Source organism: Meriones unguiculatus, chromosome 1 (genome assembly GCF_030254825.1).
Source record: "Meriones unguiculatus strain TT.TT164.6M chromosome 1, Bangor_MerUng_6.1, whole genome shotgun sequence".
In the NCBI taxonomy this organism is placed as follows: domain Eukaryota; kingdom Metazoa; phylum Chordata; class Mammalia; order Rodentia; family Muridae; genus Meriones; species Meriones unguiculatus.
In genome coordinates, this window is record NC_083349.1 from 178,459,110 (window position 1) to 178,474,388 (window position 15,279).

At 42.4% G+C, this 15,279-nt stretch overlaps 1 protein-coding gene across 4 annotated transcripts in view; it reads right to left on the minus strand.

The window, feature by feature from the left end:
• Positions 1 to 15,279, minus strand: part of Grik4 (glutamate ionotropic receptor kainate type subunit 4) — a 426,381-nt gene that overhangs the window by 201,546 nt on the left and 209,556 nt on the right. The window lies entirely within an intron of this gene.

Sequence of the window (15,279 nt, forward strand, 5' to 3'; positions counted from 1 at the left end):
GGTAAAACAAAAAATTCAGAAGAGAACAGAAAACAAGTATTTTGGCAAACTGCTATAAATGATAAGAGACCTAAGCTAAAAATAAAAATAAATGGCATTAAAATTAAAGGTTTAGTTGACACAGGAGAAGATGTAACAATAACTTCACCAAAATCTTGGCAAACAGATTGGACTCTTCAGTAGGTAAATATTAAGCTTCCCAGGATTGAGACTTTATTTCAGGTAAAACAAAGTACAAGATGGGTCAAATGTACAGGGCCAGAAGGACAAACAGGAAAATTAAAACCATATGTAGCTAATATAGACATGAGTTTATGGGGACATGATTTATTGCAACAATGGAAAACAAAGATTAATATTCCTCCAATCTCAGAAACACCATAAAATAAAGAATGCTTCTGAGAAAAAAAAATTAGAAGGTATTATCAAGAACAGTCACAAAGCTTTCAGGTTGTACATAAACAGGACACAACAGCTGTTGGTCTTTTAAAGGTACCAATCACTCTACCTTTAAAATGGTTAACTAACAAACCTGTGTATGTGGGATAACGGCCTATGACAAAAGAAAAATTATAAGTACTAGAACAGCTATACAGGAGCAGCTAAATGCTCAACACATTGAAGATCCTATAAGCCCAGGGAATTCCCCTGTGTTTGTTATGAAAAGAAATCAGGAAAATGGAGGATGTTAACAGATTTCAGGGCCATAAATAAGATGATTCACCCAACGGGCTCTTCACAACTTGGAATCTCATGGTCTTCTCGATTACCTAAATCATGGCTTCTGATAGTAATTGATTTATAAGACTGCTTTTTCATGATCCCTTTGCATGAGCATGATAGGGAAAGGTTTGTTTTCCCAGTACCTATTTCTAGTAATAGATGTCCGAAAATGATGTATCATTGGAAAGTCTTACCACAAGGAATGTTAAACAGTTCTACCTTGTGTCAATTTTTTTGTACAACTGTTAGAAATAGTTCGTAAACAGTTTCCTCAATCTATAATTTACTATGATAGATTGCTGATATCTTACTGGTTGATTCAGATCCAGATACCTTAGGAAAAAGTGTTTAATGAAGTAAAGAGAAATTTTCCTTGCTAGAGATTACAAATTGCACCTGAAAAAAGTACATAACATAGATTCTATCAATTATCTAGAATATAAGATAGGTTTAAAGAAAATTTGACCACCAAAAATACAAATCAGGAGATAAATTATAAACTCTTAATGATTTTCAAAAATTGCTAAGAGGTATTAACTGGTTATGGCTCACAAATGGATTAACTATTCAAGAGCTAAGTAATGTATTTCAAACCTTACAAGATTATAAGAACTTAAATAGTCCAAGAAAATTAGCACCTGAGGCTGAGAGAGAACTGGCTCTGGTAGAAAGAAATTATAGGATGCACATGTGGATCAACTGGATCCAAAGCTGGATTGTATTTTACCTTCTACCCATTCTCCCACAGGAATTATTGTGCAGAGAGATGATAATATTTTAGAAAAAAATATATATATATATATAAATATAATCACACAAACAGAGTAAAAAATTAAAGACCTATGCAGAAAAGGTTTCTGAATTGATTCTAAAAAGAAAAATGAGACTTCATCAATTTGCAGGAATAGACCCAGCAGAAGTTGTGGTACCCTTTACTAATGCTAAAATTGTCTCATTTGGGGCAGAAAATGAAGACTGGTAAAGAGTTTGCGGCAATTTGGTGGGGGGATGTATTAACAACAAATATCCCCAAAGCAAGAGACTTTGGAATATAAAAAGAACTAATTAGATCCTCCCTCATATGGCAAGAACAATACCAATTTCTGGAGCCCCTACATTCTATACTGATGCAAATAAACCATGAAAGGCAGGTTATAAATCTGGAAAAGTAAGTAATGTGGCTCAGAATCTTTATGATTCAGTTCAAAAATTTGAGCTGTATGCCATTCTTAATATAGTTAGTGACTTGCAATATGCAGAAAGAATTGTTTTACATATTGAAACTGCCGAACTCATTCTTGATGATTCAGAATTAACTTTGCTGTTTATTCAACTACAAAACAACATGTAATCAGAAATAGAAATCATCTATTGTAAACAACACAGGTCTAGCAGGCCCTCTAGTACAAGGTAATGATGAAATTTATCAGCTCTTAAAAGGAAATGTGCCAGAAGCCTTAGAATTTCATAAGAAACACCATGTTAATAGCAAAGGTTTGAAGAAAGATTTTTTTCTATCACTTGACAACTAGCCAAAGAAATTACAAGAAAGTATCCTACTTCTTCTGTGTATAACCAAACTCCATTACCTACAGGAAGTAACCAAAAAAGTACACAAAGAAATAAAATTTGGCCAATAGTTGTGTTTCATTTTGCAGAGTTTGGAAAATTAAAATGTATTCACCATACCATAGATACATATTGAGGATGTTAACCGGCAAGTGCTTTAACTTATGAAAAGACTGATACTGTAATTTCACATTTATTAGAAGTTATGGCTATTCTGGGGACACCTGTACAAATTAAGACTGACAATGCTCCAGCATATGTCTCTAGTAAAATGAAACCTTTTTTTTTTTTGCATATTACAACATAAAGCATATTACAGGTGTACCACAGAATCCTACAGGAGAAGCAGTTATAGAAAGAACTAATCACACTTTAAAAGATATGCTTAATAAACAGAAGGGAGTAATAAAGATCCTCCGAGTCAAATTACACAGTGCTTTGTTAACTTTAATCTTTTTAAATGCTAATGAGAAAGGAACAACAGCTATGGAGAGACATTGGATAGTAGGGGGGAAAGCTGCTGAATTAAATCGGCCTGTATATTTTAAAGATGTGTTGACCTCAAAATGGAAACAGGATATGTGTTACATTGGAAAAGAGGTTTTCACAGGAGAAGAAAAGCTATGGATACCATCAAAATTGATAAAGTTTAGATTCAAACAGGAGAGATCTCCTGAATAAGGAGAGATGATAATTCATCAGACAGCTTGGTCATTCAGTTCAAACTAATAAGGACTAACAAATGCCTTTCATTTGATTGGGCATTAATAAATAAAAATAAAAAACAGTAATATTTTCAAGTGATAATTTACCAAAGGCATACTTGCCTTACTGGCATGAAATGAAAAATAAGTTTTCTTAAACCATGAGTCTTAATTTCATGTAAGAATGTTAGACTGCAGATTGCCAACTGGCCCATGGCATCGTGGACATCACCTTTTGAGTTTTCTTCTTAAATAAAGAGTGTATTTTTGTTGTTTGGTATAAAAAACACAGAAAAGAGATTTAAAATGTTTTAAGCTCAAAGGATCACTACAGTTCAAAAGTGTTTTCTAAATGCCTAAGAGTGGGAGTGATCTGAAGCTAAGATAAAATATATGAGCAGGGCAGTGGAAGCCCTGCAGAGACAGGCAGATCTCCGTAAGTTATAAACAAGGTGGCAGTGGCACATGCCTTTAATCCCTCTACCCAGGGACAAAACTCAGGTACAGCTCCTAACTGGTATGTTTGCACACTAGAGAAATCACCATATTTACTGATTATTATGAAAACCCTCTACAGGGTTCCTAGAAAAGCAGCTAATTTCCAATGGGGACAGGAACAAAAAGCAGCCTTTGTGACTATTGGAAAGCTCATTTCTGTGCATGCGACCTTGATCAATATTGAACCAGATGATACCATATTTATTGGTGAATTGACAACTAGGGACTCTTCATAAAGCAACAAGTCCACACATTTGCCTATTAGTTTCTATTGCAAATGTTTCCCATATATGGAGAGTAAATATTCTCTCTTTGAGGAATTAATCTGGACATTTTATGAGGTGTGGAAAACCTTATACTCAGTCATTGCTAACCACCCTGTGGTCATAAGGGCACCCCTTACAATGATGGCTGGATCCCTTCAAAGGCAGAGTCCTTCACAGGCTTAGCCATGGAAGGAAAGGTATTACAGTGGAACTGCCACCTATCTAAATTCCTTCATGGCCATAATGTGGTAACAAAGGGATCTGTGCCTTCCCACACTGAGGAATAGCTCAGTTGCCTGTAATCCCCATCCCTAAACCACTCCCCCTCCCCGAGAAGAGGCACCTATTGAAGCATGGGAACCAGTGGAATGGTCACAACATTTGCCTAACACATGGTTTACTGATGGTTCGTCAACCGCTGATGGAACCAAAGCTAATGGAAAACAGCAGTCTGTAGAGCAGGAGATGGAATGGCAAAGACTGAGCAAGGAAGTGCAAAATCAGCACAGCGCTATTGGCTACAAGACAACTAGGAAAGTAAAGAACATTTTCTATTTTTTCCAGTTCGTGTGTGTGTGTGTGTGTGTGTGTGTGTGTGTGTGTGTGTGTGAACATGTGCATGCACACACAAGCACAATGGTATAACAGTAAAGTCATCAAAACAGAAAACCACTAACTGGCAGATAAACATTTGGTCATGGGAGGCATGAATGGAAATTTAGTAAAGACATCAATTTTTTTGTAGCTCATGTAGACAAGACAGACAAAACGTCTAAAAATAATGAAATAGTGGACAAATTGGCATTGTGTTTAATTAATACTAGAATATTAAATTTTTCTAGGGAATAAATTCAGAATAAACCAGCGAAACTAATAGAGTACGCTTTCAAAAACTTGGAACGTTTACCCCTAACACTAGGAGATAAGGGGAAATGGAGAACCAAATTAATCCAGGACAACCATATGAGAAGGAATCCATAGCCAGGCTGTGGTTCACAGCTTTAATTCTGGCACTTGAAAGGCACATGCCTTTCATCCCAACACTTGGGAGACAGAGGCAGGCATATAAGATTTACAGTGATTTAAATTTAAAAGCTGCTTGCAAAAAGCAGACTAAAATTCAAAGTCCTTTGTGATCTAAAAATAAATACACTTCAACCTTTTGATTTCATATATAAAGAGAAGGGAATATAGGTATATTTACCCACACATGCTAAGGCATATTTAGTTTCAAAATTTCACAAGAATTTTTAAAAATTTCAATTGAAAGATAATAGTTTTTGTTGCCAAAAACCATTTTGCCCTAGGAAGATATTCCCCCCCCCGGGGGGGGGAGGAATCCCCAGAATAAGAGCTGGGGCAGGTTTTGCTTTTATCTTTCCAGGGGAATAAAATCATCCAACTAAGAAATCCGAAGACCACTGGACAAGTGAAGCATATGAAGTAAAAAGACAGAGATCATCAAGAGAAAACGTCCTAAGAAAAGAGTAAATTGGCCAGGCAGTATCACCCACCTCCAGCTTATCTCTACTGCCCTCTACAGACGTCAAGTGTCAAGTGGTCTTTTGTGGCCCCAATTCAGTTAAAAGCTAAAGCTGGCTTTGGGGTTGGAGTATGGCTCTCCCCTTTTCTAAACCCGTGCGTGCTTCTTAAAGGAAAATCTGAAATCTCTGTCTCATATCAGAAGAACCACCTGGTATGGGACAGAGAAAAAAAAAATATGGGACTAATCTCATGATCTTTTGGTTTTCATTTGACTCTTTAAAACTTTTTTGAAGGTATAAATATTATCTCAAAATCAATAAGATTTTATATATATATATATATATATATATATATAAACTTTCTTCATGATACTAGTAGTCATATAGAGTACTGACTAATTCTAGAAACAAGCTTCATCTAGCCTCCTGTATATGTTTTCAGGTTTGAGTCTTAAGCAAGTAACTGGAAACAAAGTTTGTGTACTTTAGATGTACCTAATAGACTGTGGTCCTCAAACCTTTCAGACATCTGCTGACTACGACTTTTTAAATGCTTAAGTTTTCTACCATTCCTAACAGTAACCTTTGAGGTCTCCAAGAAGATGATGTGGGCCTGCAATGACAAATCTACCTGGATTGTGGTAACCCTAACCACTGGACAAAACTGCCCCATCTCTGGTCTACTGTCAGCTTCTGTACAAACAGTCGACACCTTTGGATTGACTGCTGTGTTCTACCCAGCCAGGAATGCCACTAAGCTGACAACCACCACCCAAAGATCAGCTTCACACTACAAGCTGCTCAGGACATTCAAATTGCTGACTTCATAGGAGACCGATATGAACATTTGGCAGAACTTTGAATTCAAAATACTTTATCCTGAGACTGCCAAATACAACCAAGCTGGACATGGTGGAAAGCTTGGCAGAAATAGTGTCGTTATTGTAAGTAGTTTTATAGTATTAAAGTTAAAATCTTTTCTTTTTATTTAGACAAAAAGGGGAAGGGGAAAGTTGCAGGATATTTGAACCCATAGATTGTGTTGTTTACTGGACAAAAAAATCTGTTTCTGATTGTAGTGCACCTCAGCACACACCTTTAATCCAAGTGCTTTCTGGTTGAACTAATAAAATCAACCATAGGTCTAGAAGCAGAGCAAGCAACCAGTTGTCAGGGAGTGAACACAGGGAAAAAATAGAGAGACTAAAAGGAAATCAGGAGGACTGATAGAGAGATGCACAGGAAGTAGAAGGGGGAAACATTCAGTCCGAGTGTTGCTTGAGACATTGTGAGGAAGGAGCTTTCTTCTTTTAGGGATGTTGGCTGAGAAGGAAGGTCAACTGGGTGTTTTCTCTGCCTCTCTGAGATAGCAAGCTTTCACCCCAGCATCTGGCTCCCAAGTCTTCACTTTTAAAGTAAAACAATTGAGATTTTGTGCCTTGGGCAGTTCTGCCTTCTACCTTCCCTGTCAAATAGACAGCACCAGGACCATCAGACAAACCATTGTCCTTTCTGGTGGCCTTCTCCATTTCTCCTGAGACTGTTTCCTGTTATCTCCGCCCTGACTGACAGCTCCCATAGCCAAAGATGTGCTTCCATCGCCTCTTTCGGAGAAGTCTGAGAGTCCTTTACTCTACTTGGGGTAGAGGCAGCCCCAGTAATGCTGCCACTGTTTCTAAGACAGGGTACCATGGACCACTGGGCTGGTGACCTCACACTCAGTTCACTAGAGGGTAAATGTTGAACTTCCTTTAAGAGCAGCAAACTCAGCTCCACCAAATTGAATCCTTCAGCAGGAAGTAAGATGAGAAGGTTCAGCTGTTGCCTTCAGGAGTCTGGTGAGGTGAGAAGGTGCCTAGGGAGTTGAGTTATATAAACTGTATAAAGCCGGCAAAAAAGCTGCCAGGTTCAGCTCACCTATGTTACAGCCTCGGTCCTGGGCACTTTCCATACTTAGACTCCGCGTCTTGTAAATAATAAAAGCAAAAAGAAATCTCAGCAGCAGAATATGAACCATCAGTGGAGAACTGAGAAGATGTTCAGGAGGGGACTACTGAGAACTATGCTTTAGGATCCCGAGAAGAAAGTCCCCAAGGGAAGAAGTGACAATGATAAGCTTAGTTTGAGAACTAGCAGCAAGAGAAATGATCCCAAGTCCTGCAAGGCTCACCAATCTCACACCGATCTCTGTCTGGGTCAAAACCTCAAGGGTATATAACAAAGAACAGCCCGAGCTGACAGAGGGGCTTCTTCAGAATACTGAGCATATGTGGCATCCTGGCTTTAGCCTTTGGGTACAAATCAGGACATCCCAAAGACCCTAGGGATGAACAGTTAGACATATTACACAAACTACTTGCAGCCGCAGAGTCAAGAGGCTAGGGCAGGCTAGGGCACAGGGTCTCAGCAATTTTGTTGGAGGGGATGCTGGGTAGTGTGTAGACGATGCATCTTATGAGTAAAAGCATATGTTCGTGTGAAGTGTAATGACTTGTGTCTGTAATTGTGGGAAGATGAGGCAGGAGGATTGCCATGAGTCTGTGGCCAGCCTAGCCTGCAAAGCACTGCGAGGGCCCATATCAAACAAAATATAAACACACACACACACACACACAGAGAGAGAGAGAGAGAAAGAGAGAGAGAGAGAGAGAACCATTCAAGCACTAGACCCAGAAAGCACACGGACACACCATCCACCGATTTTGAACAGCACAGGTAACCATTTTCCTTCTTATCCCAGGGCAGGTAGCATAACTCCTCTTTTGGAAAAAACAGTAAGTTCACATTACCGGAGAGCTGCATGGTGCTGTAGATGGACCTCTCTCCTAATGCCAGTCCCAACAATTAATCATGTCACCTTGAGGTCACTTAACTTCCCCCAAGATACAATTTTCTGATAGAAATGATGACAACCCGCTAGATTCTCGTGAGGATCAAAGATGATAAAACGTCCTGAGTTCAGGAAGGGGCAAAGAGAGGTGTCCAAGCTCTGCACGGAAGGTCAAAGGACACAGACAATCGTATCTCTGTTAGCACAGACATCAACACCAGCATAAGGCTCCAGGGCATAAAAAGCAGTTTATTTTCCTAAATAGTTTCCACTGCTCTCTTGCTTACTAAACCCTTTTTTAATGGAGCTGGGTTTTCCTCCCGCACAGCTCCCAAGCCCTGTGCCGTGCTGTTAGCGATCTGCCTCTTCACTTCTGCTTCTTACTGCAGGCTGTGGGCTGTGCAGGCTCTGCACTGTTCACCTCTCCATCCCTAGGGCCTGCCACAATCTCCGGCCACAGACGGTCTCAATAACTATCTGTCGAGAAAATGGACTTTGACCCTCTGCCCTAACCACTTCCAAATTGCTAGAGTCCAAATTAATGAGGTTTCAGTGTAATTAAAACTGACAATTTTTTTTATCGCTCACATTCAGATGTCTCACTTCAAAGGACACCATCAGGAAAGGAAGAGAACAGGCAACTCAAAAAGGAAATATCCTCGCCAACTATGTATAGGACAAGAAATTGTATCTAGATTACATAAAGAGCCCTTTTAACTTAATAAAAAGAGAAAGAACGCAACTAAAAATGGGCAGAAGATCTGAATAAACTGATCTTCAAAGATTACAAATGACTAATAAGCACAGAAGGGTCCTTGTCATCATTAACACCTAATCGAAAGCTAAAAAAAAAAAAAAAAATCAACAAAAAAGCCACAGAAGACTACTGTGATGTTAGAACATTCACACTTGAACAAGAAAGTGAGATAGCCACACAGAGTTACACTCCTAGGCATATGCCCTAGGGAATGTGAAAGGGGTTTCTGTCTAAAAACCTGTACCTGTTTACAGGAAGGTCATTCAGTATGGCTCAAAACAGGGAGAAGACCAAATACCTATGAGCTGGTGAACAGATAAAATGTGATGTCCACACAGTAGAACATACGTCTACCACAGGAAGGTACGGAGTGCTCAACATGGATGAACTCTGAAAATGTCATGCAAGTGAAAGAAGCCAGATTACCCACACCAGGCCAATCTCTGTCTGTGCCAGTGAGGGGCCATCCATGATTGGTTAAGGTGGGAAGGCTCACCTTCATTGTAGGCGGCTCCACTCTCTGGCTTGGGTCTGGGGTTGATACAAAGGAGACAGTGAACCAAGTGCCAACGTTCGTTATTTTCTTCTTCCTGACTGTGGATGTAGTGTGCATCAAGCCCCTGCCACCTTGACTCTCCCGTGATAATGGACTGGATCATCAGGGAACCGTGTAAACAGAGTACTCATCCAGAAAAAAGCTAAACTATTTGAAAAACTAAATAAACCATTTCTTCCTTCATTCAGTTGGTTTTTGCAAGGTGTTTTGTCACAGTGGCAGCGAATGTAATGAAAACCACCTCAAATTGGCATATTTGCAGACACAGGAAAGGGCACACAGGGCTGCTCGGGAGCCTGTGAGAGGACCAGGGATGATTAAGGAGAGACAGAAAAAGGCTTTTTCAGAGTGGCATTCACACTATTGGTTGATTGGAGTGATTTTTGCAGAGTTCTGTGGATATGCTAAAATCTACCTAATTGCACCATGATTCGTATGATACATAAATTCATTTGAATAAAGTTGTGTTAAAGATAAAATGAGGTGATCAATGAAGTAGCCAATGTGCAGGGCAAGCATGGGAACCTGAGTTTCATCCCTGGGACCCACCTGAGGGGAGGAGAGAACTGACTCTACCATGTTGTTCTCTGACTTCCACATGCAGACTGGGGAGCACATGTACATACACACACACACACACACACACACACACACACGCACACACACACACATAATAAATACACCTTAAAAGGAGATTTAAAGGAAAACCAGCTTCTGATTCCTTCATTCTGTCCAGGCCTCTAATATTAGCAAACAAAACCTTGAGTCACATCTGGCCTGTTGTGCTGCCCACAGCACCTCCAACAGGACTGGCTACCAGGGCCCTGATCTAGCCCTTGCTATGGGGCATGAAACAACTTAGGATTTTTTTTCATCTTCCTGCCTCAGCCTTCCAAATTTTAGGGCTACAAGTATGTGACACCACACCTGATCATCTATCTCGCTTTTGTCTGATTAGGACTAACTGGAATTTTATAGAGAAGGAAACTGAAGACCAATGAAATTTGCGTCATTTGTCTGAGGTCACACAGAGACTGCTAACAGTGATGAAATTACAGCTAAGCATCTGACCTATTTGCTTTTGTTTCTTAAGCAAAATTTCCCTAATCTACTCCCTCTATCCTCCCAGCCTTCCTCCTCCTTCTCTCGCCTACTACCCATGGTTCACTGGTAACATAAGTGCAGTCCAGGGTCTCATCTTCTTCTGCTCCCCAGCCTCAATGAAGCCAGAGCTTTGCAGGTCCCTCAGGTCACTCGCTGCCTCAGGACATCCCTTGGGCTCATCTAGGAGGCTGAATTTAGAACAGGACTCAGATAGAGCCCTTAGGTTCCACTTTGGGAAATCTGGGAAAAACTCCAAAACTTTCTCGTCTTTTCTAAACATCTCCATCTTGTGCACAGCTGTCACCCTGCCAAAGACACAATGGAACAAGCAGGTGACACCTCACTTGGGAATTCCACCTGGCTGAGCACTCTGAACCATCTCCCCGGAGGCTGCAAGATGGAAAAGTGCAGAGGAGGCAGGTACAACCTAGGAGAGGCTCACATCTTCCTGCTTCCAACCCTGAACCGGTGGGGACTGTCCCTGACCTCATTGTGGAGAGAAGTGAAGGGGATTCTGTCTGACCTCACCATAGATGGGGCTGGAGGGGACCACCCTGAGTTCACTGAAGAGGGCATGGAGGGGACCTCCCTAGACCTCAGTATGGTGGGGGTTGAGGGACACACTCCCTGACCTCACCATGGAGGAGGGTTTGTCTACTTAGAAGGCTAGGTGGGTCACTGACAGCCACTTTCCTCTTTGATTGTGCAACAGTGACAACCAGGACCCATAAGAGACCTCTAGACTCGGAGCAGGAGACCTGCCTCTCGCTCCAGCCCCTCCGGACTATGCGCCTCCCTGCTCCTGCCTGTTTCTGGAAGACGGAAGATAAAACCAATTATTGGGAGCAAGAAACCCTTAAGAGAAAGAAAAATCTTAAGCTGGGTGTCCTTTAAGGATCACTGGGCCAACACTGTTAAACCATCTGTGAGTATGAACCAACCTGCTGGGCTCAGGAAAGATCTCCCAGCTACCTGTGAAAATGCAGCAAGATTTGGAGTCTGAAGAACTAGATTATAAATTCATCTCTCCCGCTTTCTGGCTAAGCGACCTATGGCAGACCCTGGCTGGCCCACGGGTCCTCAGTGCTATGGTAGGGAATCGACTGCTTCTTGCCACAAATTGTGCTGTGACCTCAGTGTGAGGGTCAAGGCTTAGAGTGAAGAAGTAACTGTCACCCTGCAGGAGACACTAGGCTCACACATCAGTAAGCAGGTTCCGCAGAGGGTGGCTCCCCTACCCAGCGGCTACCAGGTTCTCTGTTTGGGCTCCCACCCCTAACATTCAACAATAGTCTCCCTGGAGGGACCCATGATCCCTCCTTGGGTGCGATATCCAGTACTATCCCATTCACTCAACATTAAGAGGCGCTGTTAGCACAGAGCCTGCTTTAATGCTTAGCAGCGCTGAAGAGGGAGAAAGGCCTTGGAACAGAAAGGCTTCGCTTTTTACCAAGATGGCGCCAAAGGGCTAAAGAAACTACACCCTAGAAGCACTACAGGGTTTCCTAGGCTATGTTCAGGACTCCGCCTGACTGTGAACCTGACCCGCGTTTCCTCTGAACCTTACATCCTGAAGCCTGCCCTGCCCCATCTACCCAGAAGCATTGCAGTGAGAGGTTCCTGGAGACCCTAAGGAGACTCCCAGCAAAGCAGTAACTTCTTAGGGAGCCCAAGTTCATGAGGATCTGCTTAGCAACTCCACCAGCCCATTCATTTTATTTATTTAATTTCATAAAGCTACAGATAGGACTTCCCATGCAAATGACTCCCAGATGAGATGCAAATTGGGACTCGAGGCTGCCAAGAACCTATGTGGCTTTTCTTCTCAGTGTCCTTTTAAGAACTGTAGCAGCACTGTGGCGCCTCATCCTGCTTCTCCGCCCTCTGCTCAGAAGCTCCTTCACTGTGTGCTTCCCGCTGGCAGCCACTGGCAGGGCTCTGCTGGATTCTGCCAGGCATGAGATCTGAGCTTGCTATGGAGAGAAGCTTAATTGCACTCAAAGGAGCAGGCCGGGGTGGTGAGTGAGACTCGGGCATGGGGTGAGGGGGCAGTTCCCTCCCCACGGAGATGCTCACCTTGGAGTCTTCTCACCCTGTGCCCTCTACGGTCAGATCAAGTTTGGTGCAGGGTTGCTGCAAGGAACTTTCCAATGAACAGGCTGTACAGGGGTACATTTTTTGAGAGCCTACAGACCTGGGCTCAAATCCTAATCCAACCGCTTTGCAGCTGTGTCACTTAAAGAAATGACTGGAATCTTCTAGCTCTTCCATGATAATGTAAGGATGACATCATCTGTAAGGAGGACAATGGTGCCTACTTCTTGACTCAGAAGATGGGGAGAAATCATTTCTCTAAAGTACAATGCCCATTTCAGAAGACCCAATCCACAGGCTATTGTGATGTGGGCGAATGAAGCAGAGAACACCTCACTTCAAAGAGCACACATTCTAGATATGGGGCTGGGAAGAAAATGAGTAGTCATTTCAAGATCTGTTTGTTACCAGGGCTAGGGCTGGATGTGCCAAGATGGTGTCTTAACCATTTTTCTCAGGCCAGCACCTATATTTTTAGGTATGCTGTATGGGAACCAGCATGTGAGAAACAAAGGCTCCATGAAAATGGTCATTTGGCCTGTGTCCCCTTTCCTTCTTTTCATATTTTTAATTTTTAAACATTTTGTTTTATATACATGGGTGCTTTGCCTGCATGCATCTCTGTGGGCCATATACGTTCCCGGTGCTCTCAGAAGCCAGATGAGGACATTAGATCCTCTGGAACTGGAGTTACAGATGGCTGTGAGCTGCCATGTGAGTGCTGAGAATCTAATGTAGGTCCTTTGGAAAAGTAGTCAGTGTTCTCAACTACTGAGCCATCTCTTCAGTTCCTTTTCATCTTTTATACTGTGGTGTGTGTGTGTGTGTGTGTGTGTGTGTGTGTGTGTGCAAGCACGCGTGTGCGGGCTTTGGGACTGCACCTATGGAGGCCAGAGGACCACCTCACATCTCATCTTCTGCAACGCCATCCATCTCCTTTGTGATAGAGAGCTTATCAATTAGGCTAGACCAGCTGGCCAGTGAGCTCTAAGATCCTTCTGTATCTATCCATTTGCCACCATATCCAGCATTTTTAACTGGAGTTCCATGGATCAAAGGCAGGTCCTTGTGCTTTTGAGGCAAGCACTTAATCAGAGGAGCTATTCCCCCCCCCCATTACCCCCTCTTCTCATAGAATGATTAGCCTGGGGACAAGAGCCTCCAGTCCTGGTCTCCATTCTGCCACAGAATAGCCTGTTCTGGCCTGAAAGTCACTGGTCTTCGCACAACTATACCAGTTTGTCTAAGTCTCTTTTCAGTGCTAGTCTTTCAGCTTCCTTCCTTCAAGCATGGCTAAGAAAGTCCATTGACATCTGGCTCTTGGACATAAATACAAACATCCCTAAATGGGGGGCCCAGCACCAGACTGAATTTTCTTTCTAACCACACAGATAACAACAGTAATAATGAAATAAAAAATAAACTTTAAGGTGATCCTAAAATTTCCCTCCATCAAAGCCTCTGGTGGGGACCTTTTCTCCACAGTTTCCCTGGGTGTGAGTATCCAGCCATAAAGCAGTGCCATAAAGGTGGCTTATTGACACATTACTGTCGCCTGTTCTGCCCTCTCTGCCTTGTTCTGCAGACTCAGGGGTCTCAGTGACTCCTTGGGAGCTTCTCTGCTGTCCTTTGTGTCCTCCCTTGTGCCTGAAGATCTCTGCAGACTGCTCCAACCCCAACAGCCAGGTGATTTCCACAACAATGGGTGGCACTGGCCCAGCAACAGCCCTTTCAGTTCTCTGTGGCTCTTGGTCACTTGTGACTGGATAGATAAAGCTCTCTGGTCCTGATGCCTACCTCTTCTAGTCTCAAACCCTGGGGAGAGCTGCAGATTCCTTCTAGCCTGGCAACATAGCTGTCAGTGCCCAGAAGCCATTCACCCGGGAGTTCTGGGACATTCTATGTCTCTCCCTGGCAATCTCAGAGCAGCAGAACACTGGGATGAGGTGGAGGCAAAGGTCAATACAGGCGAAACTCCCCTAGAGGAAGAAAAAAGTTTGAAGCGAATGAAAGAGCCAAGAAAAAAATTCTGCCTAAGAAGCCCTAAACCCATTGCTTAAACATATCCAGCATGACTGATCCTTACAGAACCTTAGGAGAAAGAAGGTCTTAGATTCCTTAGCAACAGACTCAAGAAAGAGCAAAACACGGTGGTTTGCTGGTGTGACGTCCAAGATAGAGTTGCTAGTCAGGCTCTTCTGTTTCCCACACTGTTCCCAACACAGGAACCAATGACACAGACTTGAAATCTGGTCAAAAGTATTTTTCTGGGAAAAATGAGGGTTGTAAAAGAACAGCCAGAGAAGAAAAGCAGGTTCCCATAACAATCTCAAGCAGACGGAAGGCTCCATTATTCTCAGCTTCCTCTCAACTCCCAGGAGATGTGGGACAGTTCACTTTCTAGGGTTTCAACAGAAACCTTACCTTTTTCATGTGAAAAGCTAATGATTCTGACAGAGGATGTGGGGTTTACATCCTATTGGGAATAGTGAGTGGGAGTAAGGTATCAGGGAGGCATTTGTCATGGGTGAAAAGTCAGGAGACAACCCCACAGCCAGGAAAGCACAAAACATGACTCAGCTCTCACTCTTTCTCTTGTTCATTAATCTCCTCTGTGTCCTGTGCTTTCTAGACTTGAAGATACAACCATGAGGTCACCAGTATGTGGAGGCTGATAAGGACACTGGATTCCAG